The 23,773-nt window shown below is 40.7% G+C and overlaps 1 protein-coding gene across 4 annotated transcripts in view; it reads left to right on the forward strand.

The window, feature by feature from the left end:
- The window catches only part of znf469 (zinc finger protein 469), a 195,997-nt gene that overhangs the window by 9,749 nt on the left and 162,475 nt on the right, over nucleotides 1-23,773 (forward strand). For 3 of the 4 annotated variants that reach the window (XM_020618542.1, XM_020618541.1, XM_020618543.1), the window contains one exon: nucleotides 5,633-5,698. The exons of the other annotated variant lie outside the window; for it this stretch is intronic. The gene's annotated coding sequence lies outside the window, so the exon portion shown is untranslated. The remainder of the gene's footprint in view (nucleotides 1-5,632; nucleotides 5,699-23,773) is intronic. 4 annotated transcript variants of the gene reach the window in all.

Genomic DNA, 23,773 nt, shown 5'->3' on the forward strand with positions numbered 1-23,773 from the left:
AGCAAAGGGTCTGAATACTTATGACCATGTGATATTTCAGTTTTTCTTTTTTAATAAATCTGCAAAAATGTCAAACATTCTGTGTTTTTCTGTCAATATGGGGTGCTGTGTGTACATTAAGGAGGAAAAAAATGAACTTAAATGATTTTAGCATATGGCTGCAATATAACAAAGAGTGAAAAATTTAAGGGGGTCTGAATACTTTCCGTACCCACAGTAGGTGGGGTTTTTTCTGTTTAGGCTAGCAGGATAAAATTTTTGTAGTGTTGAGAGTTTCTGTGTGAACAGTAGTTATACTATTTAGTATGTATGTAACAGTTATGATCTACTTATTACAAATAGATATGCGATCCAGGCCATTACTGACCAGAGCCTCCACTCTGAGACCTACACCCTGACCTGTGAAGTCACTGCTTGTGCCGAATGTGTTTTGATAAGACATTAGATCTCAGCCAATACTGATCCACCTCTGTGTTAGTTCTATATCTCTCTCTGCAGTGATTGTTTCCACATGTCAGGCTCCAAACCTCACAGGCCACACAGGGCTATAGTAGCTATGGTTGTGTGTGTGTGTGTGTGTTGTTGGGTTTCAGGAGCTCCTATAATAGGTTTAGGAGGGGACACAGAAGCCTGCTGATAAAGAGGCTGGTGTGTGGGGTAGGGCAGTGGGATAGTCAATAATACGCAGTTAAATTTGCCAAAGAAGGGGAGAGCAGTCATATGGAAGCTCAGTATATGAGTTATTTGGCCCCAAAGAGGGGGGTGTCAGGCAATGCCATGATAAATCTTCAGAGCCCCACCTACCCTTAACACAAATCATCCCTGAACCATATCCTCACCTAAGCAAAGAGCAGATATGTGGCTTGACACATAGCATCTGCATTGTATTTGTTCAGGTTAAACAGTGGCTGGACCAGCCGGCTTGTAATGGCAATTACCTCTGAGAGTGGGGTTTGCTCAGTTGTCCACTAAACTGTTCTACCAAGATTGTCTAACAAAAGACGACCATTAAGAGATCAAAGATTTTTATTGCCAATTCGCTATATGTGCAGGACATACAGAAAATCGAAATACTGTTTCTCTCTCACCTAATACTGAATGCCATACTATTTAAGAAACTAAAATAGAATAAAAGTAGAATAAAAATAGAATAAGAAAACTAAATTAGAGTAATTAGGATAAAACTAAATGGTACAACCTAATAGGCTATGAAGAACCATGTACAATCAGTGACAGTAGTGCAAATAATAACAAGAAGATTGTTAGGTGGTCAGCATCACCAGGGGCATTAGTGATGAGATGTATAATAGCTTATGAGATGTACATAGACAGTAGTGCAAATGACCAACAGCAGCAGATATGATGGTAAAAAACAGTCAGCAGCAGATTTCATATAGTATAACATAAAGGGAATTGCACTGAGTTTGTGCAAACCAGCAGAGGTCTTTTTATGTTCTGTGGTGGGTCACAGTCCAGGGGCAGAGGGGGGAGGTAATGGACAGCATTCAGCATCCTCACAGCCTGGTGGATGAAGCTGTTTGTAAGTCTGGTGGAGTGGGCCTGAAGACTCAAATACCTTCTCCCTGAAGGCAGAAGTCTGAAGTGGGAGTGTGTGGGGTGGGAGGTGTCATCAGCAATGCTGAAGGCTCTGCGGGTGAGGAGGGTGTTAAACATGTCTGTAAGGGAAGGTAGAGGGGCGCTGATGATCTTGCTGGCTGTTTTCACTATGCGTTGCAGGGTCTTTCTGCAGGAGGCAGTACAGCCTCTGTACCACACAGTAATGCAGCCAGTGATGATGCTTTCAATGGTGCCTCGGTAGAAAGAGCGCATGATGGGGGATGGTGCACTGGCTCTCCTCAGTTTTTTTTGGAGGAAATAGAGGTGTGGTTGAGCTTTCTTGGCCAGTGATCTGGTGTTGTTGGTCCAGGAGAGGTCCTCAGAGATGTGCACCCCCAGGAACCCTGTACTGCTCACTCGCTCCACTACAGTACTGTCGATGGTCAGTGGTGGATGCTTTAGAGGTTTTCTCCTGAAGTCCACAACGATCTCTTTAGTCTTCCCACACTGAAGAAGAGGGTATTGTTCTTAGACCACTGTACCAGTTGGCACAACTACAGTGGTGTTGTCCTCAAACTTGACAATGTGGTTGGTGCTGTAGGTTGGCACACAGTTGTGGGTCAGCACTGTGAAGAGCAATGGGCTGAGCACACACCCCTGCAGATCCCCTGCGCTGAAAACTGAAGAAAGAAAGGGATTTGGGCAGACACATGCTTGGGCCTTCCTGATACTAATGAAAGATATTTTGAAGAGCACCATATGTATACAGTATGTAACATCTACACAGAAAGTATTATATGTATGTTCTGTATGTTTCCATTTAGCAGTCTATATATTTGTGTTTAGCTTCCTTGAGAGGCAGATGTCCCAGCCATTATATTTGATGTCATGATATTGTTCGTGTGAATTCAGCAAAGCCCCACACATGATAGTTGTTGAAGACAGGTTATGGTTCATATGTCCACAGTTTATTGCAGTCAAAGACATTACATTCAATAAAGGAATAAGAATACATCTTACATCACCTTTTTAAAGGACTAGTTAAAATGAAAAAGAAAATAACTAATAAAATATGAGGGAATACAACATTTAAACGTACAGATAAATATAAATGAACTGTTGATGTAACAGAAATGAACACATGTCCTAAATAATTGCTTTAAGATATTTTAATCAAAGCCAAAAATACCCAGCTGCAAAGAGTGGTGAGTGATCGTCAGAACCTCACTAGTTTCTCTGTTAAAAACATTTTTTTTTAAAGTGGTTGGTACTTAATCAAGATCACAAGTGGCAAACCTCTGTTTCGGTATTACTTTCCTGAGCATTTTGGTGCTAAATCAGGTCAAAAGTGTGCAGTGTCACCTGTTAAGTTTCATAGAGGTGCAAAGAAGTGTTGGCTATCCAAGCTATAATCCACAATCAGTGCTATTGTAATTCTGCTTTTGCTCTTATAATTCAGAACATTTATTGCTTTTTTGTTTTGATGTGTACTACTTTGTTAGCTTAAATAGTTAAGCTTGGGAGTATCACATATATCTTTTTTTGCAGTCTTGAAGAAATTATTTTCCAGAACTTTCCACTCAGCTTGATTCATAGATAACAATGCTCAGCAATTACCCAGCCAGCCGAGACAAGCATGTGAACGCTGTTGCCTAAACTGACTGAAAGAGGTTCAAGATATTTGATGTGAACGGGGTAAAAACATAGGGTTTCTGGCAATATCTGCCTCCCAGTTCCTGGCAACCTGAGAATGATATTTCCAGTGATTTGATAAGAACCAAGTGTCACACAGGCTTATGGCAGCAACTGTGTGGCTCACTATTCTGAGTGTCGTTCTGCACTGGTACTGCAGAGCATCCTCATGTGCAGTCAATGTTTGATCTGAACCCAGTCTCCTCTGTCTGTTCCAGAGATGCATCTCTGCATTTGGTGATGAAGTTGCATTGTGTAGTGCATGGACCCTGAAAAAGGAGGCTCGTGGGTCTTTGAAAACAACGAGCACAGCCAGTTCACCTTGATTCAAACCATGTGCATGAAACAAGATAATGCCTTTTCAGAGCAGTCTATGAAAAATGGTGTTTATATTGTGGCATACGCAAGTTCTCTTGTCATTAGACGTTGTGGCTCGAGGGTCTGACTGGAAGGCTCTCATTTTGTGGAGGGGGACACATTTTCCACTGTGATATATAAATGACAAGGCCACAGTAGTTGTACATAATCAGCACCTATTTGTTTCAGTGCACAAACATGTTGTAGACAGTCACATAAAGATCACGCATGACTGTATGTGTATACTACACATACTACACTGAAAAACAATGAACTATTCACCTATGACACCCATCTACCCACTTTCTTCTCAGGATTATCAGAGATCCTGAGAAACTGAAATGTCTTAGAGTCCCCAGATGAACATGAGCATCATATCAAATGTGTAGTGTGCTGGACTAAAATTGTTAGCCTTTCAGTTGGAAAATCAATCGAATGACTATAAAAAGTCATCCAATGAATAGATGTAAAACAATTACAGAGATACAAAACCACTAAAAAAAAGGCAGAAAATGACCAAATATGTGACAGAAAAGACCCCAGTAACAGCAAAATGACTATAAATATATGCAGGAATGACAGAGAGACAGAAAGAAATGCAAAACAAGTAAAAATGAACACTAAAAACAGATGAAATACAACTACAAGAAGACAGACTCACTACAAATCTTGATGTGGTTGCTCAGTCTGTGGTTGCTTGTACAAGTGTAGTAGAGGTAGGGGCATTTTACACACAGTATCTGTGCCCAGAATCCATTCATAGTTGAGCCTCGCTGCTGACAAGTCAGGCCGGAGTCTATTTAACCAAAGTCTTTCCAAAAACAAGGAAAAAAATAACAGTGTGCACTAATTGCAGTTCCACAAGTCACATTGCTGTGTCAGGTGACTGAGATTCAGATTTACCACTAAAAATCTGTTGATTTTGATTTTCCTTTCTTTTATGGCTCTTTTATCAAACTCCACCAGAAACAAATCACAGCCACAGTCAGTATCCAGCGGGGCTGAGTTCACTTGGAATTAAGGTAGGGTGCCTAGCTGTGCTGTAATATGAGTCACTGTCAGCATTTCCATTAATATATCATTCAGCGCTGCAGGCTAGGAGCAGAGCATACTTTTTTATATTCCTTAACCCCAAGTCGATTCAAAGGAACCTGCATGCTCTCACAAGTTACTGTGTATGCAAATTTTCAAATCTTAGAATCCTGCTGTCTTTTCTATAGTCGACCTGACTTTTATCACATATGTAGCTGCTTGTAGTGAGATGTAAAATGCTGGCTTCTGTTGTATTGCTCTTTATTGCTTTACTGGATATGTTACTGTTCTGAGGTAAATCTTTTAATAAAAGAAAACAGCAACTGCAGCCTATTTTTAAGAACACGCGTTTCTCTCCTAATGGGTAGAACAGGCAAAGATTTAGGGTAAACAGCGAGAGTCATCACTCCAGGCCCCAGTGTTTTCACTGGCTCCCTCTTTGGACTTCTTTAGTTTGAGTGACATGCCGTGGTTATCACAACTTTATGCGCCATTCCAGAACATTCCTATCCTTTGCTTTTACACTGAGGTTGAAGATGGAAATCCTATTTATTTCATTAGCTGTTGCTCAGGAACCGTTTTTGTGACATAACAGTGATATGTTATTTCTTACTGCTGAAACAGATGAGCGGAGCTGTTCAGCTGTCATTTTCCTGATTGATTTGCCTTGTTTGGGATTGTTGCATTGTTAGTTATGTCAGTGATATTCAGGGTTTTTATTTGACAGTTGAAATGTGTCCAAGAAGCACTTGCTCTGAATCAGTCCTTCTGTTTTGTGGTTTACTTTGTCATGGAGTGATGTGTGATATTAGGATTAAGAGAGTTCATTTTAAGTGATTATTTATTTCCTGGGGTTGTGTGATTGTCATCCCGATCTATGCGTGTACCCTTGTTTTTCTGTCTGGCGGCACTACTCATTGAGTGGTTTAGTGAGTCAGTGGTGTGTGAATCACTGCTGTGTCTGAGTGTGTCTGCTCTTCTTGTTCCTTTATAGGAGAGTGTGACCAAACAGCAGAGAGCAACAGAAGAAAGATGCACTGCTCATACAGAAACTCAAACAGTAAGTGCAGAATTAAGCCTGTATTAATAACCAATTATTATGTTCACTTGTTTTGCATGTATATTTGCTGTATGTGTTTTTAGTGATGCATGTGCGCTTATGTTGTGATATTAGGATAGACTCGAAAATTATTGATTATTATTTCAGTGAATGGAGAAAACAAATCCCTCAGCTTATGTTGTGATCTGAGGGCATTAGGCTAGACTCGAAAATTATTGATTATTACTTCAGTGAATGGAGAAAACAAATCCCTCTCCTTTCCCAACATACACACCGGAAGCAAATGCAAATTATGTGAGACTAAGGTTAAGTGGTTAGTGCACACATCTAGTCAAGTTGGGGTCATATTACATTTAAAGTTGGCTTATTTACAAATCAGTCTCAGTGTAAATCACTAGCAAATTCAGGTTGCTCAGATTGGACAACAGGTAATTATGTGAAGCTCTTGTTGAATTTCAACAGCAGACAGCTTCACTCAGTGTGAGCACAGGCCCACAGCCCTTAAACCTTTAAGCAGTAGAAACCTGATGCATATTTAACACTAGTGGGTGCCAGGCCCAGCCACTAGGTGGCAGTAGGCATAATAGTAGTAATGTGATGAAACTATTTATAGAAATAGACTGATTATGACTGACTTGCAGTATAACTGTTTTTCAGCAGTTCTGCATGTTTTATCAACACTGAGGACATGTTAACATTCATGTTGTATTGCTCCATTTGGCAAGTATTTGGAAACAATCATTGATATGCTGTCATGGGTAACTGATCCCTATTTGAACTCCACCTTTAAATTTTATGATTAGCCCCCAGAAAGCTGTTTGTATGCTAATCAGTCTGAATCTCTAAATTGCTACCAGGTGTGATATGCACTTACTCGCCTGTGAAAAACCAAATAGCCTGCAGATTGGAAGTAAATACATAATTGATTAAATTAACATGGAGGAAATCTGAAGAATATGAACTCCACTTTCCGGATCTCAGGATCTGCTTCCTTCAGGCCTCAAGGTCTCTCTCACACAGTTTGTACAACACAGTATTAACAATAGTGCCCAGCTAAATATAAAGCATCTTAAGAAAACATTTTCTTTACCAGTTATCAAGATTTATTTAGAAGAAAAAAAAAGAGTTGCCCAAAGTCATATCATTCAGAAATATTTTTAAATTGTTTGTCCCTGAAGTTAATTTTGATGCCTGCAGAAATGTCATCAGCAGTAAAATAAAGGAAAGAATTCATAGTTCAGGAGTTTTCATTGATGAACAGAATTAATTTTTGAGATGAAAACATCCTAAGGTCAGTTCAACCTTTTTGTTGTTTGGTTATCTGGATAACACATCCTCTTCCTGAAAATCTAAGAAAAGTGACACGAATCTGCTCCCCACAATCACCAGAATCACCAGACATTTGAATTCAATATCATGATATACAGGAATGTTAAGTGTGCCGTTCTGCATAATGAATACACTTACTTTTATTACTTTAAGTATGTTTTGATGCTAATACTTTTGCACTTTTACTTAAATAACAGGTTGAATACAGAACTTTTACTTGTAACAGAGAATTTTTATTACTTTTACTTGACTAAAGGATCTGGGTACTTCTTCCACCACTGGTGGTGTGGTCTTTGAAAGGGTCACTGTATCTTAAATACACATTTCTTTCACAGTGGATCGTTACCCTAATATGTGTAGTGATTTATGTGCAGTGTTACATATGCTGGGAGCAGTTCCTGTCTGGGGCTGACATCCAGCCCCTGATTGCCCTTGTTTGTCTGTGTGCATGTGTGTTTGCATGTACCATGCACTGTATGTGTGCAGAATTGGTGTGGAACTGCCTGTTAAAGTCAGTATGAGCATGTCTCTTTCAGTTTCTCTGTGGGTGGGTGAGTGTTTTCCTGTCTGCATGTGTGTGAGAGACCTACGTCCTCTCAGGTCATGAGTTCCACTCCTGGTAACTGGATACAGTAATGTCTCACTCTGCTGGGCACTGATGGATTGTGTTTTAAATGGAGCAATGTGAACTCTTAAGTGCATCATCGACATGCCACCGTACACACTTTGGGCCTGGTTTTAAAGTCCTAAAAGAAAAAGTAACCAAAGGCTCAAAACGACCTGGTTAAAGCAACACTTTATTGTTTTCTCAGATTTTGTTGGGCTAATGTGCTGAGCTTTGTGCCTTTTGTGTGAAGATTAGCTCCGTCCTGCTTATCTTGGGCGAGGTTGAACATGTTGATGTTTGGACAGGTCTGCGTTGTACTCTTGCCATGATGAATCTCTGCCAGCATGAGCTCACGTCACCCAATGACACGCTGCTGTAGAAAATACTCCGTAACTGATGCATACATTCCATGTGCGTGTGCATACATGTGTTTACAGACATACTGTTAAGTGTATATATAGTGTCTGTGGCAACATGAGCAATTACTAGGTAACTTTACATGAGAAGATGTTTTTACTGTAAACAGTTTACATTGGTTATGTGGAAAAATGCATTCCATAGATTACTTTTGTATATGAAAGTGTGTGTGAATGCGCTGCATGCGTATATTGGTCAGGGCAAGCAGCGATTTGTGTGCTCTTAACAGGAAAGGAAATGGCAGGTGTCTGAAGAGTTTGTATCAAAGTGTTTTGCACAGTTATACTGTATTTGCATGTTCCTGCTGTCCCTTGTTTTTTTGTGTGTGTGTGTGTGTGTGTGTGTGTGTGGACCACCCAAAGCCTTTGAGGTCATAACAATAACAGGTCCACTTCCTTCCAGTCAGCTGTGTAGAAGGTCGTTCCCGCTCCCAGAGCATTTATCTACATGTGCAGAATCCCAGATACAGTGCCATTACCCTTTATTCACTGTAGTGTAAGAAGTCTTGTATTCCTACCATCATAATTTATTGTGTTAATCATTCTTCTAACAGATGTGCAAGATGTTGAAAAGAGGTCTTTGTTCTAAGGCCTCTCTTGCAAAATATGGTGTTTTGAAAATATTCTTTCTCTACTTTTTTTTTTTAAATTTTACATCTTAACTTCTGTGTAAACAAATTCTTCTGGTTAGGCATTTTCATTTTTTTGATCATTTAGTTTTTGATTCTTTCTCTGCCTGGTGAGCAAAAATACACTGTGGTAATTAATATGATAATATGTGTGGTGGCATAATTTTTTCCAGGCATCTTTGTGAGCCATGTTAAATTGAGGTCTGAGTGAGGTTTCAGCTGGAAACACTGAGGAGAAGCCTAGCAGTCAGTGCTTGGCCAGTTAAAGTGGGGAAATAATATTTGTTTTCTGGAGAGAAGACCACTATGCCCACAGCCAGAACTATTCTTATTTGCACAGATAATTGAGTGAATGTGTAGCTGTGTTCACCTTAGGGCAATGTTTACTTGGTGTGCAGCAGAACATGTTTAAAATGACGTTTCAGTTCACCTTCAAATCCATGGCAATTCTGGTTTTCTCATGAATTTGGAAAAACAACATGCCAACACACATTGCATGGGAACCATAGAAACTGAACTGTCGGCTTGATGATTTACTGCACTGCACAGTTTAGCCTCAGGAATCAGGTACCCTAATGTGTTTGATCAAAAGGAAATTCCATCACAGAGCTATTCATGATTTGGTTTCTGAACACCCCAAAGCTAGTAGGATTTTTATGTGTGATGTGCTGATTTATGGTGTTAAATGACAGTGGAGCACTCATCTGTTGTTAAACCCGGTGCAATATACCACTGAGATGCCCACGGCTGCCAGTTCCCCAATCTGTCTAGACGAGGTAAACACCGGGCTTTATAGACCTGCCGACTCACAATCACTGATGATTGGGTTTGTGGGATATGAGAGGCTTGGTCAGATAAAGTGACTGACAGTTAGTGGGATCCGTTGAGAGTGCTTTGTGTGTTTGATGGAGGGGTTGGGGTGCAGGATTTGGAGCAGCAATGTCATCCCTGTATGGTTGATGTAAAGCACCCTCGGAGAGGGCTCTACCTGCACATGCTGCAGTGAAATGATTAACAAAAGTACTACTCATAAACGTCATGTGTTTGGGGATATCTAAGGCATGTATCTCAGTTCTACTTCTGGGTTTTGAGAAGAACCTTTCCCACAGCCAACAATAACAACCATAACACAGCTGATGAATCATACTGGTTTGAAGGCAGATAGCAAAGGCCCAGGGACCTTCCCAGGAAGGAGTGTGCTGGCTTTGATTTGCTCCACAATTCCAAGATCCCACATCTCCCTCACTGTGTTTGGTGTGGTTGCTGTCAGATTTGCTGCAAACTGGGGATAGTGATAGTGATTATTCGTGTTTGTTATTTATGTGTTTTGCTTTTGGAGTCGCTGTGACCTCCAGCGGGAGCTCATGGAAACGCCTTCACAGCACTGGAAGCCAGCGACCCATACTGTCATTATTACACAGATACAGCTACATAGACACTCACACATACTCAAATACTCACACAAATGTTTTATCCACTCACTCTAGTTTCTCTAAACAGTTCTGATCAGCTGTGTGATTTACTAACGATGCCCTTTTCCATTACACTGTAGCTACACACCTTTTTACATGGCTCAGGTTGCTAGTAATTATCATTAGGCAAATGTTTGATAATAATACATCATGAAGACACTCATACAGAATATTTATATTTGTTTTAATTTTGTTTCATTATTATTGTTTAAACACTGCTTTTGTTTATACTATTGCAAATTAGAAATTAATGAGTCCCCAAAACAATCAGCTTTCTAAGAACTGAGTTGCCTCGTCTGTGTGATGAACGGCACCGCTGCCATATGTCTTGTCCAGAGAGTGAATTTTAATGGCTAGTAACTGAAAGCTGTGTGCCACTGACTGAAGCAAAAATGTTGAAATGCAGAATGGTTCTTTGCAGTATGGTGACAGAATGAAGTCTGTTTTGTATTTATATTATGTGCATGTATCACACCATCTTAAACTGCTGTTAAAGGATAAGCATGAGTAGAGGCAAATCGTTGTCCATTTCATTCTCTGTATGGAGATTGTTGAAAATAATATAGAAAGTGACTGGCCTTATTCTTTAAAATCACATGAAAGTAGGATGAATATGCAACAACTTGCACTATTTTCATTTGTACTCTTTTTGGTCTGCATGTGTAATATTCCCTGTTTGGAGAGCTGAGTTACAAAACTACATTTTATTGTGTAGATAGGGAAAAAATCACATCTATTTTAAGGAATAAATAAGCAAATCAAATACATTGTTGCAGCGGGAGAGCGTGCCAAGAAACACGCTGGTTAATCGACAGTGTCGTGCCAAGACTGTGCCATACTTAGTGACTGTGTAAGCAATAGCTCTGTGATCACTATCAGAGTTTAACCATGTTGCCAAAGGCATCCAAAACCTTTTTGCGCCTACATGCAGCCTTAGGAAATACTAAACTGCCTGTGTCTCCTGACAGTTATACTTCTAAGAAAAGGATCAGTTTGAGTGAAATCTCCTTTCCTGTTTTCCTTCCCTGGTGGAGCTTGTTGTGCCAATCTCTCACTACCTTAGACTGATGGGAAGAGGAAGTGAGAGGTGAATGAGGAAAACAGTATGTTTTAGTTTACTGTTCCAAGTATAGCAGAAATGCTATACTTGGAATAGCAGTCTGAAGTTAGCACATTGAGGTGACTGAGATATTAGCTGATTTTTCTTCAGCTGAGGGTTAGCAGGTCCACTGCACACTGCTGCTCTGCCTGTAGTAGGGCCTGCAGGGGTTGGAGTTGGCTGCCTTTACAGCGTTTCAGTGTTACTTGGCACAAACAGTCAAACCACAGATTAGTCTCAGGTTAATCTGACAGTTGTGCTCACAAGAACAACAAGGAAAGAAGTAGGGATTGGAGGAGTCACACACCTGTACATCTATGCTAAACCAGCTGTACCTCTGCATCTTTTACTTTTTATTTAACATGAAATGGGTTTTAGTTTTAAATCCACTTTTCTTTTTCTTTAGTCTTTTATACTGTACAAGCCTGAGCAATGTGGCTTTTGTCCACAAGGGGGTAGACATTCAGCACATGGTGTTTTGTTTCTGTGTCTCAAGCTTTGGGTTAGTTTTAGCAAGTGGCCGAGAACCCAGGGAATCCTCTCAGATCTGATGCAGTCTGATAGAATTTGTGTCTTTCTTTCCTACATGAACACTGAAAGAAAACCCATTAAAATCCAAATGCACAATCAGAACCCTCAAAAACTCAAACTGCACAGCCACAGCATGTCAGGGATGATTTAAAACTCAAGAGGACCTAGTCATTACCTGTAAGGACCTGGTTATTACCACATAAGCATCTAATTATCTTTGTCATTTCCTCAATAGTTCCACCTCTAAATTGTTAAATAACAGACAGACATGTTGTGCTTCTGATTAGTATATTCATAAATACAGATGAGAGCAACAAATGTCTTTGAGGATAGATGGGAAAATAAATGACAGAATGAGAAGGAGATCAATTACTAACAGCTTGCAGTGTCCCTTAGCCAAATGCATTTATGCTGCATGACGGCAGGAGGGGAAGTTAGGATCAAGCTGCAATTTCATAGTTTTGCACATCTTGAAGATCAACATTTGTGATTCTCAAACCATTTATTTCTGTCATTCCTTAATTAGTTTTCATCATCATTAACGGGGAGGTAAAAATTTCCATATTTCCACAGTGTTTGTAATAACTGGGAACAGTGTTTAGTTTGTGGCTTGGTGTAATTAGGAAGTCATAGTAAAAAAAATAAAAAATTAAATAATAATTATCAAATAAATGAGTCTTAGCAGTGGGGGATATTTTGTGTAGTTCTGCAATAATATTTATGGCTGAATGTTGCCAGTATCATGAGGTTTTTAATCAGTTTGTGTTTAATGTCCTCCTTTATGGGGGCCATGGTAATGTGTACACACACAAACAGAGCAAAAATGATTAAATTAACTCATAGGTTCAAGGCCTGATAATGGACATTAACAGAACCTTGGATTTTCTTGAGCACATTGTCTCACTGTTTTCACACATGTGTGCCATTAGTATGATGTTACATTTTCCAAGAAACTGTGGCTCACATGTCACAATATATGAAATATATGTCACATGAAGAGTTCTGTATGACCTGCTGTAGGTCAAGTGAGTGTTATGTCAAATATCTTCTGTCTGTGCGTGTATTGTAGCTGCAGGGGACACCTGGGTTATCTTATGTTTTTTGGATGTGGCTGTAGATGTGTGATGCCCTGCATTTCACCCCTCCTAAGCTTATTACCCACACTTCTGCAAAATATTCAGACACACTGTGCTGGCTCTGTCTTTCTCGCAAATGTTTGTTCCTCCACCAACATAGCACCACACCACCACAGTCATATCTCTGCTTTGTGTATGACCCCAGAACATTTTTGTCTTTTGTTTCTGCAACCACAGTTTGTCTAATGTCTCCCTAATGTCAGTCCATTGTCACATCTTCCAGCTTTGACTCTCAAGGGAAATTTATTGGCTTGTGTTGAGTTCAAGCTAGTGTTGGCAGTACACTGGACTGTGAGTTCAAACTGGGGACGTTTCCTGCAGTAGGTAATGGTGGCCTGTTTAATGTCTTAAAATCAATTCTTCTATTCTCCAATAAGGCCCTGCACCAATGCAGCTGAAATGTGGCATGCATTTATTTCCCCGTGTATCATCTAGCCTCAATTCAAAAATAGTTTTTATTATTTCTGAGGTGCCCTGCTTTGACCTTATGACATCATCCCATCAAGTTTCAAATGATTCATGTGTCCACTTTAAAACACGCTGTGGAAATCCTGCTACCATCTGCCATATTTGCTGATTTCACACCCATAAAGCAAATATCATTAGAGCTACACAGCAGCATATTACACGTTTTGCGTTCATATTTTTACTCTTAAGACACACTGCTATGTCTGTAATAATCCTAATCCATCTTCATTTATGTCTCAACTTGCTGAACTCACTTTCAGATTCAAGCTCCACTGATTCAAACATGAGAAAGGCTGGACAAGTGCCATTACTAATTAACTCAGCTTTTCCATTCATGGTCCCCATTTTGAGCTGATCTTAGTTATGTACAAAAGCAATTCTTTTTCACATTAATATTTAGGCTGTGATGGACTTCTTACTACCTAAATGTAGGGTAGAGTATATTATCTGTGGTGGTGAGGTGATGTGGAAGATGACCATCTACTGTTTGCCTGTCAGATGACATACCATGTATTTGCATGCATGGACAAAGTCTGCTATTCAATGGCATTTGGGGTTTGACAGCCAGTGCATCTCTGACCCTCACAGTGTTTGTTGAAACTACCACATGTGCAGCTGCTGTGAAGGTCACCAGTGAACAACGGGTGTTGTCTGACCTTGACCAGGGTGTGTTAAACTCCTGAGGGTTGTTGTTATGAGAGCAAAGGGAAGGGAAGATATGAGAGAATAGGGCAGAGTTTAAAGAAGGATCACAGAGTGGGACCCGTTCATTCCACTGTTATCTTGGAGAATGATGGTGATCTAGTTGTCCTTGAAGACAGAAGGGGAACCGAGTGCACCTGGACAAGAATATCTTGCAATGTTTTTAACACTTGTTCTGGAAGCAATGTGACAGTAAGTTATGTAAAAAGTAGAGGTAGCCATGAAAGATTTATATCTGTCAGTGCAAAAATATTCATGTTAAGGGTTGGATGGGTGAGTGAGTGCAGTATTTTTGTCATCTGTCAGATATTAAAAGTTTGCAGCAGATTCTTGCCAGGTGATTTATTTATTTATTTTTTAGCAGGGCAAGGGAAATGGAAAGAAGAGAAAGAGACCAATATGGATGACACAGGTATTGAACTGGGACATTAACATGTGAGACTGAGGGACTGTGATTACTCATGTTGAGCATTAAGAGTGGATATTCATTAACCCGTCATTCTTGTAAAGACCTGGGGAGACACTTAGGTCTTCGCTGGGGGACACATTCAGCACATTAGGTAACGAAGGGAACACATGGAAAGTATCGTTTAACTCAGCAATACTTCCCTCTCATCTCCAGCTGGTTTAAATGTTGGTGTATATAAACGTCCATGTGTGCAACTAAATTATGAAATGCCTTTCACTCTCAGTTAGCGGTTTTGTTCTTTTCTTTAGTTTTGGACACAACTCCTGCTGGGACTGTGAGTTGCTTTGACTTTATGCCTGGTGACAGAGTGTTTGAGGGAGGAGGGAGAGTGGGATGGGATCTGGATGCCCTGCTCTGTCACATGTGAATTTGACTGGACACCAGACTCCAGTCTCACCTTCTGGCTTTATCAGTTCACGACAGTGAAACGGCACAACAACAACTGGTCCTTTGTTATGATGGGACCCTATAGACTAAGAAACATCTGTAATGCTGCTCCCATCGAACCCACAGTCTATCAGTTCATGCCAGTTCTTACTCTTGGTGATTCTAAAAACATTTACAATTGTGTAATAGTGCTCGTTTCTCATGGATGCAAGCCTAGATGTGCAGACTGTGCTGCCACAAGTAAGAATCCTGATGGGGTTGAAAAGGTCAAACACAGTCATGGTTGGCATTAAAAACTTAAATTAATAACATGCTCATTAAATTGGCAGAAAAAGAAGTTGTATGGTGCATGTACTTACTGTACACTCAGAGAGCTGTTTCTGATATTTAGCCTAACCCAATCATCTTGTATGATGCAGCTCCAAACTTAGACTATGCTGGACGTGTTCCCAGGTCCAGGTTAAACCCAGAGGTTTAAATGAAAGTGTAGGAGGAAATTAAACCGCACAGAGATCATAGACTCGGTTGACACGCCTTGGTATATGTTTGGAGGCAGTTCTCCACAACGACCCAGCTCACGCCATTGTAATCTGGATTACTGTCAGCATGGTCTTTGTTGTTGTGGTCGGTGAAAATTAGGCTCCTCAGCAACTTCAAGTGTGGTGAAATCATACTGAGCAGAGATGTGTCCTGAGGGCACATTCACTGAGGAAGCAGCTGAGTGCAATCAGTGTAATTTAATAGGGCACACATGCATGTGCATATTTGTGTGACAGTGTGTGGAACATGACCAACAATTTCAGGTTTCAAGAGCAAGTTTGATTTCAAAATATAATGTGTGTGTGTGTGTGTGTGTGTGTGTGTCCTTGGGGAACTCTGTCTCTGTATGTGTAAGTACTCGCACAGCCGCTGCTCTGTGTGAACTGATGTAAGCACATGTTGTGTGTGTGCTCTGTCTCTGGTATCAATAGTTGGTAACACTGACATCAGCCACAGTAACAGCCTCTGGCGATATAATCAGTTTGGTGGAAAATGAGGCCTTGTACTATCAAAGTCAGGGTGTGTTTTCATTTGGGTTGGAGGTTTTTCAGTTCCACCTTATCTGTCACAAATGAAACACTTATAGTGTTGAGAAGAATTGCTGTATTCATTTCAGCCTTCCACTTGTAATCACAGGTAGTCTTTTGACACATAGTTGGATTTGTGTTTTACCTCATTTACAAAAGTCATTCAAATCAAGATATGTACAGTATTACAGCCTCTTTGTGTTGGACTCTAACCTGTGTCAGCATTGATTTTAGAATAACATTCACTGTACATTAATACCTAATACTTTATTAAAGTTGTGAGGGCAGTTCCCCCAAAGGTAATTATTGTTTTCTGAGGTGGATGTTTTCATTACAGTATGTATGTTTGTGATGGCTTTAAAATATACCGTATATATTGTGTTCTTTATGTATCTGTTTGGGCAAGAGAGAGTGATGATGAGCTTTTGTTGACATATCTAAAACAGACCTGACGTGCGGGTCTCAGCGGTCGTCAGAGTTGCATCTCTCAGCCATGCAGAAGTTTCAGCCTTTGAAGAATATGACATTCAGTACAATAACATAGATCTTTTTCCATGTTGTTATTATAGTTCTGCTTGGAGTAATGGTGCTTTGCACATGGAAGCTATTACCTTCAGGGCTTATGAGTGCTCTGTGCTGTATGCATTATGCCCAGGGGGTTCTGATTCCCCAAAGTCCCCCATTTTTTTTCTGTGGTAGAGAGGAATGCCTGTCATTCCTACACCGAGTTAACTTCAGCCTGAAGTCCAGTGCTTTCTGTCACTTCCAGTTTACACCATATTTGCATCCCTAGCCAGCTGTGGTCTTCCTTGCCCAACCAGAGACGATATACCCAGCTCTGCTTGGCTGGGTGGAATCAATGGTCCAGATTCAGTGGCCCTGCAAAGGAGAGAGTCGTAGCAAGTCTATCTGGACCCCATCAGGTCTAGGTAAATAGACTCAGATCTTACATGGAGTAGTGGAGCCAGGCCTTGGCTCCCACCCACCATCACAAAAGACTCGGGCACTGGCCCAAGATACAAAATGATACATACATTGCCATTAACTCAAACCATGTGCAAAAATGCAAATCTACTTAAAGCTCGCTGTGCACACTTTTAGCCTTGTGCCACTTTGGTTTAGTTCTCCAGTAGAGTAGTGGAGAACAGAGGAGTCATGAAGCTTCTTTCCCCTTTTTTGATCCATTATAATGGTTCTAATAATGTCTGTCACATTTATATAAAAATGGCAAACAGTGAGGACCCAAGCACAGATACAGTGGCAGACAGACAGGAACAGTGAAATGGTGACTTTAATAAAAGGATAACAGGCTTACTGAAATGTCTAGAAATGACTCTGGCCTGACAAACCCAGGCAAGGATAAACAGAAGGCGAAGTAAGGGAACATGCAGAGGTCAGAAACTGACAGGCAAGCAGTCCAAAATCCAAAGTCCAAAAGAGTAGACCAAAAGTCAAACCCTCAAAAGCTAGGCATAAGATGCAAAAGAGACGGACAAAACGGGCTGACAAAACCCAATAGATGATCTGGCAGTAAGCAGATTAAAATCAGACTGCATATGTATATACAGAAGAAATAATGAGGGATTGGGGAGCAGAGGTGATATCCCCTCCCTGTCTCAAAGCAAAAGTATTCATCGAAATGAGAGAAAATGTAGAACTTTTGTACAGCTGACTCCAGATTATAGGTTGTTTAATTAAGAGATATGTATGAGATCATGGATCATCTTCATCGTTTGCAGACAATGTGAAAACTTGTGAGAAAACTTTGCACTTACATGGCCTTACATCGTGTGTGTATGTATTTATGAAGATTGTCTCCACAGTTGATTTAATGCTGCTATTTTGGAATTTCTCTGTCTGGTGTCTCCACCTGGATCTCTGCACAGCTTGTATGAAGCTATGAGGTTATGTGAAAAGGATGCCGAAAGAGAGTCAAGTCAAGTAAAAGAGCAAGTTTCTACATGCTTTCAGATCATACTTTTTTTTTCCAAGACTGCCATTACAAAAACAACAGCCATTCCATCTCCCAGCAGCCAGCCAGTGCTGTATATGTCTAATCAATGATAACTATTGTGGACCTAACCTGGCCTTGTTGTTGCACATTGCAGGGCTGGATCCTTCCACTGGCTGTCTTATGTGAATTCTACACATCATTACTTTAGTGTTTTATTGACTTGAGATGTTTTTCTCTCTTTCAAACAGAGAGAGATTAACTGTTTTGGACTTGCACTCTATAGATTTGAGTGTTTCCTGTGTATAGTGTTGATCCTTGGAAAGCGGATCAGTGGCTATAAAAAAACTAACTGCTCTGCATCCTGTTTTGAGAGAGATTTATTATAATAATTGGGCTGTAAGTGGTCATGGACAGGGCAGCTACATATGGAAATACATTAGGGTGATAAAGATAATAAACTTCCTAGTCTCTCATTAAAATGAACAGGAACCCCAGTGGTCCGTGTTGTAGACATCAACAGTGCTCCACAGTTGGAGATGGAGGATAGTTTGGATTGTAGAGCAGAAGATCTGGTCTGAAGTAATCCAGTTTTTTTGGTAACCTCTTCTATTGGGAGCCTGCTTCCAAACATAAGAAACATTTGCGGTTAGTGGTAGACTGAGGCTTATCTGTCCTCCTTTTGTCCTCCTGCTACATAGGGATTGTGAACCTCGAGTTGGAATGCTTTTATCTTAACTGGAATGCATAAGACCGCATAACTCCTTCTGGGGTTTGTGTGTTCAAACTATATCTATAGACTATAGCACACTTAAGGTTAGAGAAATAAACTACAACCCCAAATCAGAAAAAGCTGGGATGGTATGTAAAATCACAATTAAAATTGTGATTTGTAAATCATTTGTGTCCTGTACTTCATTGAAAACAATACAGCAGCACATTATTTGATGTGATACCTCATCAATTTTATTCTTTGTTCAAAAAAAAAACTTCAATTCTGATGCTGGAACACATTCCAAAAGAGTTGGGACAGTAAAGCGTTTACCACAGTGTGATGTTGCCATTCCTTGTCACAATGCTTAAAAGACATTTAGGAGCTGAGGACACCAAGTGATTTTAAATATGTCAGGTATCATTTTGTCCCATTCTTCCTGAAAATAAGGTAAACAATAGTCCCGGGTCTTTGTTGACATGTTGACGCTTTTCAAAATGCACCATACATTCTCTATTGGGGACAAGTCGGGGCTGCAGGCAGGTCAGTCCAGAGCTCGCACCCTTTTCCTCCATAGCCAGGCCTTGGTAATGTGTGCAGGATGAGGTTTTGCATTGTCTTGTTGAAATATGCACGGGCGAACCCTGGAAAAAATGTCATCTTGAAGGCAACATATGTTGCTCCAAAATATCTCTGTATTTTTCAGCATTAATGGTACAGAAGTGTAAGTGATTTTTGCCAAGGGCGCTGACCATGACATACCCTGGCTTTTGGACTTGTTGCTGGTAACAGTTTGGATGGTCCTTTTCATCTTTGCCCTGAGCACACGGGGTCCATTCCTTCCAAAAAAGACCTGAAATGCTGATTTGTCTGATCACAGTACACGTTTTCACTATGTGATGGTCCATCCCAGATGCCTCTGAGCCCTGAGCAGTCAACTACGCTTCTGGACACTGTTGACACAGGACTTCCTTTTGGCAGAGTAGTTTTAAGCAGCATCTATGGATGTAAGTACGTATTGTAGTTTGACACAGGTGTGCCAAAGTAATCCTGATCCCATGTGGATATATCTCTTATAGAAGAGTAAGAATTCCTGGTGCAGTGCTGTCTGAGTGATCAGAGAACATGATCATCCAGCTTAGACTTGACCCTTTATGCACTGAGATCCCTCCAGATTCCTCGAATCTTTTAATGATGTTCTGCACGGTAGAGGGTGACATATCCAAATCCCTTCATATCTTTCTTTGAAGAACATTGTTTTTAAACACGTCAATGATTTGCTCATGCATATGTTGGAAAACTGGTGGTCCTCGGCCCATCTTTGCTCCTAAAGTCCTCGGCCTTTCCCGGATGCCACTTTTGTACCAAATCATGATGCGGCCACCTGCTGATGAGGTATCACATCAAATAATGTGCTGCTGTATTGTTTTCAATGTGATACAGGACACAGGTGATTTACAAATTACTGTTTTCAGTTTTCATTTTGATTTTACATAGTCCCAACTTTTTTGGGGGGGTTGCAGATTACATGGTTACCGATAGAGATGAGTACAGGAATTGACACTTTGTGACATGATGCAAGCTCTGGTCTCCTGCATGAAAGGCACAGGTGCTACCGTTACTTTCTGTCTCAGTACACACAGTAGAAGCCACACTGCTTCCCACTTTGGCAAATGCATGCAGTATGTAGGGTACAGTGCTGATAGGTCATGCTTGCTCTGTCTTTATGCTGTGTTCCAGAGTTGAATTCCAGACCTGCCTCATCTCCCAATCCAATGCAGGTTTTCACATTCAGACAGGAATTTGGGAAAAGTTCTGAGACTCTAGATTATGAGTATATTTAAGGTGAAAAGCATGGAAGAGACAAGGAAACGGTGTGTAAAAAGGATATTCTGTGGCTTTGGATGTGTGCATATAACCATATGTGTATATTTAATTTCTCTGTGCTGTGGGGATTCTGTTACCTTTTAGCAGGGAGGGCATTATGTCGCTGTTGCTGCCACGTGCCTGTCTTCCTTGTATACACGGGAAACATTTATTAGAATAGCCAGCATTACTGTTCACAGGCATGTGAGAGTTCACTCCTACTGTGGGGCAGTCTATGCTATACCTGATGCAAACTATACACACACTGCTGGATGTTTTCATTTTGGTGAAGTTGATTATTGTTTTTTATTAGGAGCAGATGCATTGGCAGGGATTGGGTTTGGCCCAGCTCCAAGGCAGCTTCAAATAGGATCTGCCTGATATAGGGCATGAATGAGTAGGAGTTTCACATGTGGTTAGCACCTTCAGTTAGCTGTACCTCAAAATGAGTAATTTAATACCCCTTTAGTCCAACTAAATAGTACCATATGAAGATATCAGGGGAAAAGGAAGTGGTAAAAAATAAATTGAGGCCTCTTAACCAACACAAAGTATGACCTTGTATGATGGATCAAAGGTCAATAATTATTTCAGAAGGCTGATGAATCCTTAACAGAGCAAAAGCTAAGAGCATGGCTTTGTTGATGATTTATATTTAACCCTTTTTCAATAATTGCTTGCTTCATCCTAGCAGCAAGTAAGCCTCCTTTATGTATATAAAAAGTGCTAAGTGTTTGAAACCCACCCGATAATTTTAGCACATAAATCACCTTAAGTGCACCCTAAACCCCTGTCCCTCACCACATTCCTGTACCACCCAGACTCCAAATTATCATAAACTAAGGCAAAGGCCATGAGTGTCAATTTGGACAGGAAAGAATTTATTTTATTGTAACTAGATCTTCTCTGGATCAGCTCTGTGGTGAGGATGTGGAAAGGGTCTGTTTCTGGTTACTCTGGCCCTTGATGTATACTGTATGTCACAAACACACCAAACAAAAGCTGATTCATCCCTGTCTCTCTCTGTCTGTGGCAACAGCCAAGGGAGGCTGGCAGGAATGAAAAACACCTCAAAAAGTGAAATGTTTTCAAAGAACATACATACATGCAGCGCGTACACAGATATAACATTTTCAGTTATATACATTTACACCTAGCTATATACACTGTGTCACTGTGTAATGTGGTATACTAGGAAAACTGACCCTATTAACTGGAAAGGGCATTGACTGCATAAGATTCAAAACTGATCAAGATGATGCATGCCCACATACACACACCTTAAAGTTGTTTTTATTTAGGTAGCACAGAGAAGTAATTGATTGTTAGCATCCTCCGTGGACTCAGTTGGTTCAGGTCACATTCCGGATTAACAAACCCACAGTGGGGAGATGTGTGTGAACACCAATGGACAGTGCCCCTCTTCTTCTCTATTCTTCCCTCCCCCAGTTTCTCCTCAGCTTAGGCCAGCAAGTGGAGGTGATGATGGGCCCCAGAGTTCCCCAGTAGACCTCTCTTACTGGTCCCACTCTGAATGTGTGTCTGTTCTTTGACATCTCCATCTCTCATCACCACCCCATCAATCCCCTGCCTATGGACCATCCCCACAGAGACTTTGTCCCAGAACCCACCCCACTTCCCCTCTGGTCCCCCTGCCTCATAGCCCCCCTTGTGCTTGGGATGTGAGAGTTACCCAACAGCAGAGACCCCAAAATCACAAAAAGCTTATCCCAAGCCTTCCTCTATCCCCAAATGCATCAAAACATTTGCTAGGAGCATCCCCAGCATATCCAAACACCACAGGTTTGTCCAAGAGTGAAAAACCATTCCCCACTCGTTATGTCCATAACGGATCCCTTTGCCATGCTTTCATCAGCATCACGGTCCCCTGACTCAGTAAACACCTGCCTGATCAGGAACTCCTCAGGGAACAGAGGTGGATATTATCATAACATTACAGTTGTTGGACTGAACCAGTCTACACAGTCCATCTGGAACTTATGCCAATTAGCATAGCTGGAGAATGTTGCTTTGCTAGCCTCTTTCACTAGTGCCCTTCCCAGTGGCATTTAGGGTCCATGTTGCTGTCACTGGAATTGCCAACAATGCAGAAAATGTATATTTTCTGTTGCTGTTGCTCCTAAATGAATTATACAGTATGGAAGAAATATAAATTCTACACTAGATACATTTAAGTAGTCCTGTACAGTCCAAATATGACTGTTATGCCTCAATGAGAATTCTCGTTTTCTGCAATAGCTTTTCCCAGTGTTCTTTGGCACATGCAGTGTTAGTAGTCACAATGCAGTGATGCCACTTGACTGGTGATATGTTTTGATAGTGAATGACTTTGACCAGCCATGCTGAACGCATTTCCATTCTAACTGAAGCACTTTAGCAATGATCCTCAGTGTGTGTGTGTGTGTCACCATGTGTACTGCATGTGTTCACTTTGTAACACTCCAGTGCTCGCTTATATGTTCCTGACAGGTTTACTGGGTGTTTGCACTGCAGGGTAAACTCTGACTCCTGTAAGAATATTTTTCCTTAGTAAAAGTACATTGATTAGACACCTGACTAAAATTAGGACACATCTTCAATAATCTTTTTTTTTTGCCAGACAGATTATAGGGTAAACATTTATAACCATGTTTAATTCACCAAAAACCATACATTTCATTAAAATGGTCAGATCCTCAAGCCAGTTTCTGTTGGAGGTGCCCAGGGCCAGATACAAACGCTGGGATGACCGTGCTTTTATAGTTGCAGATCCTAAATTGTGGAATGGTTTACCTTTTAATGTTAGATCCTCTACAGACTTGACAGCTTTTAAATCATTGGTTAAAACATATTTATTCACTTTGGCTTTTAATACATAGTGCTGTTTAATGCTTCCTCCTTTTATCTGTTGATTCTGTGTACTTGGTGATTTTTATGTTCCTATCTTGTTTTATTTCTCTATTGATATTTTTTACTCTGGATTTGCATTGCCGTGTAAAGTACTTTGGTCAACCAGACATTATACAAATAAATTTTGATTGGTTTGACTGAATGAGATAATGAAGTCCTGGCTGTGGAACACTGGACCAGCTCTATACCCTCTTCAGGGTGGTGGAGGGTTCATGGGAGTTTGCCCAACCAGTCCACATGTGTTCCATGGATCTGGAGAAGGCATTCGGCCGTGTCCCTCGTGGCACCCTGTGGGGGGTGCTCCGGGAGTACGGGGTCCGGGGC

Source organism: Monopterus albus, unplaced genomic scaffold (assembly GCF_001952655.1).
Source record: "Monopterus albus unplaced genomic scaffold, M_albus_1.0 scaffold207.1, whole genome shotgun sequence".
NCBI classification, from domain to species: domain Eukaryota; kingdom Metazoa; phylum Chordata; class Actinopteri; order Synbranchiformes; family Synbranchidae; genus Monopterus; species Monopterus albus.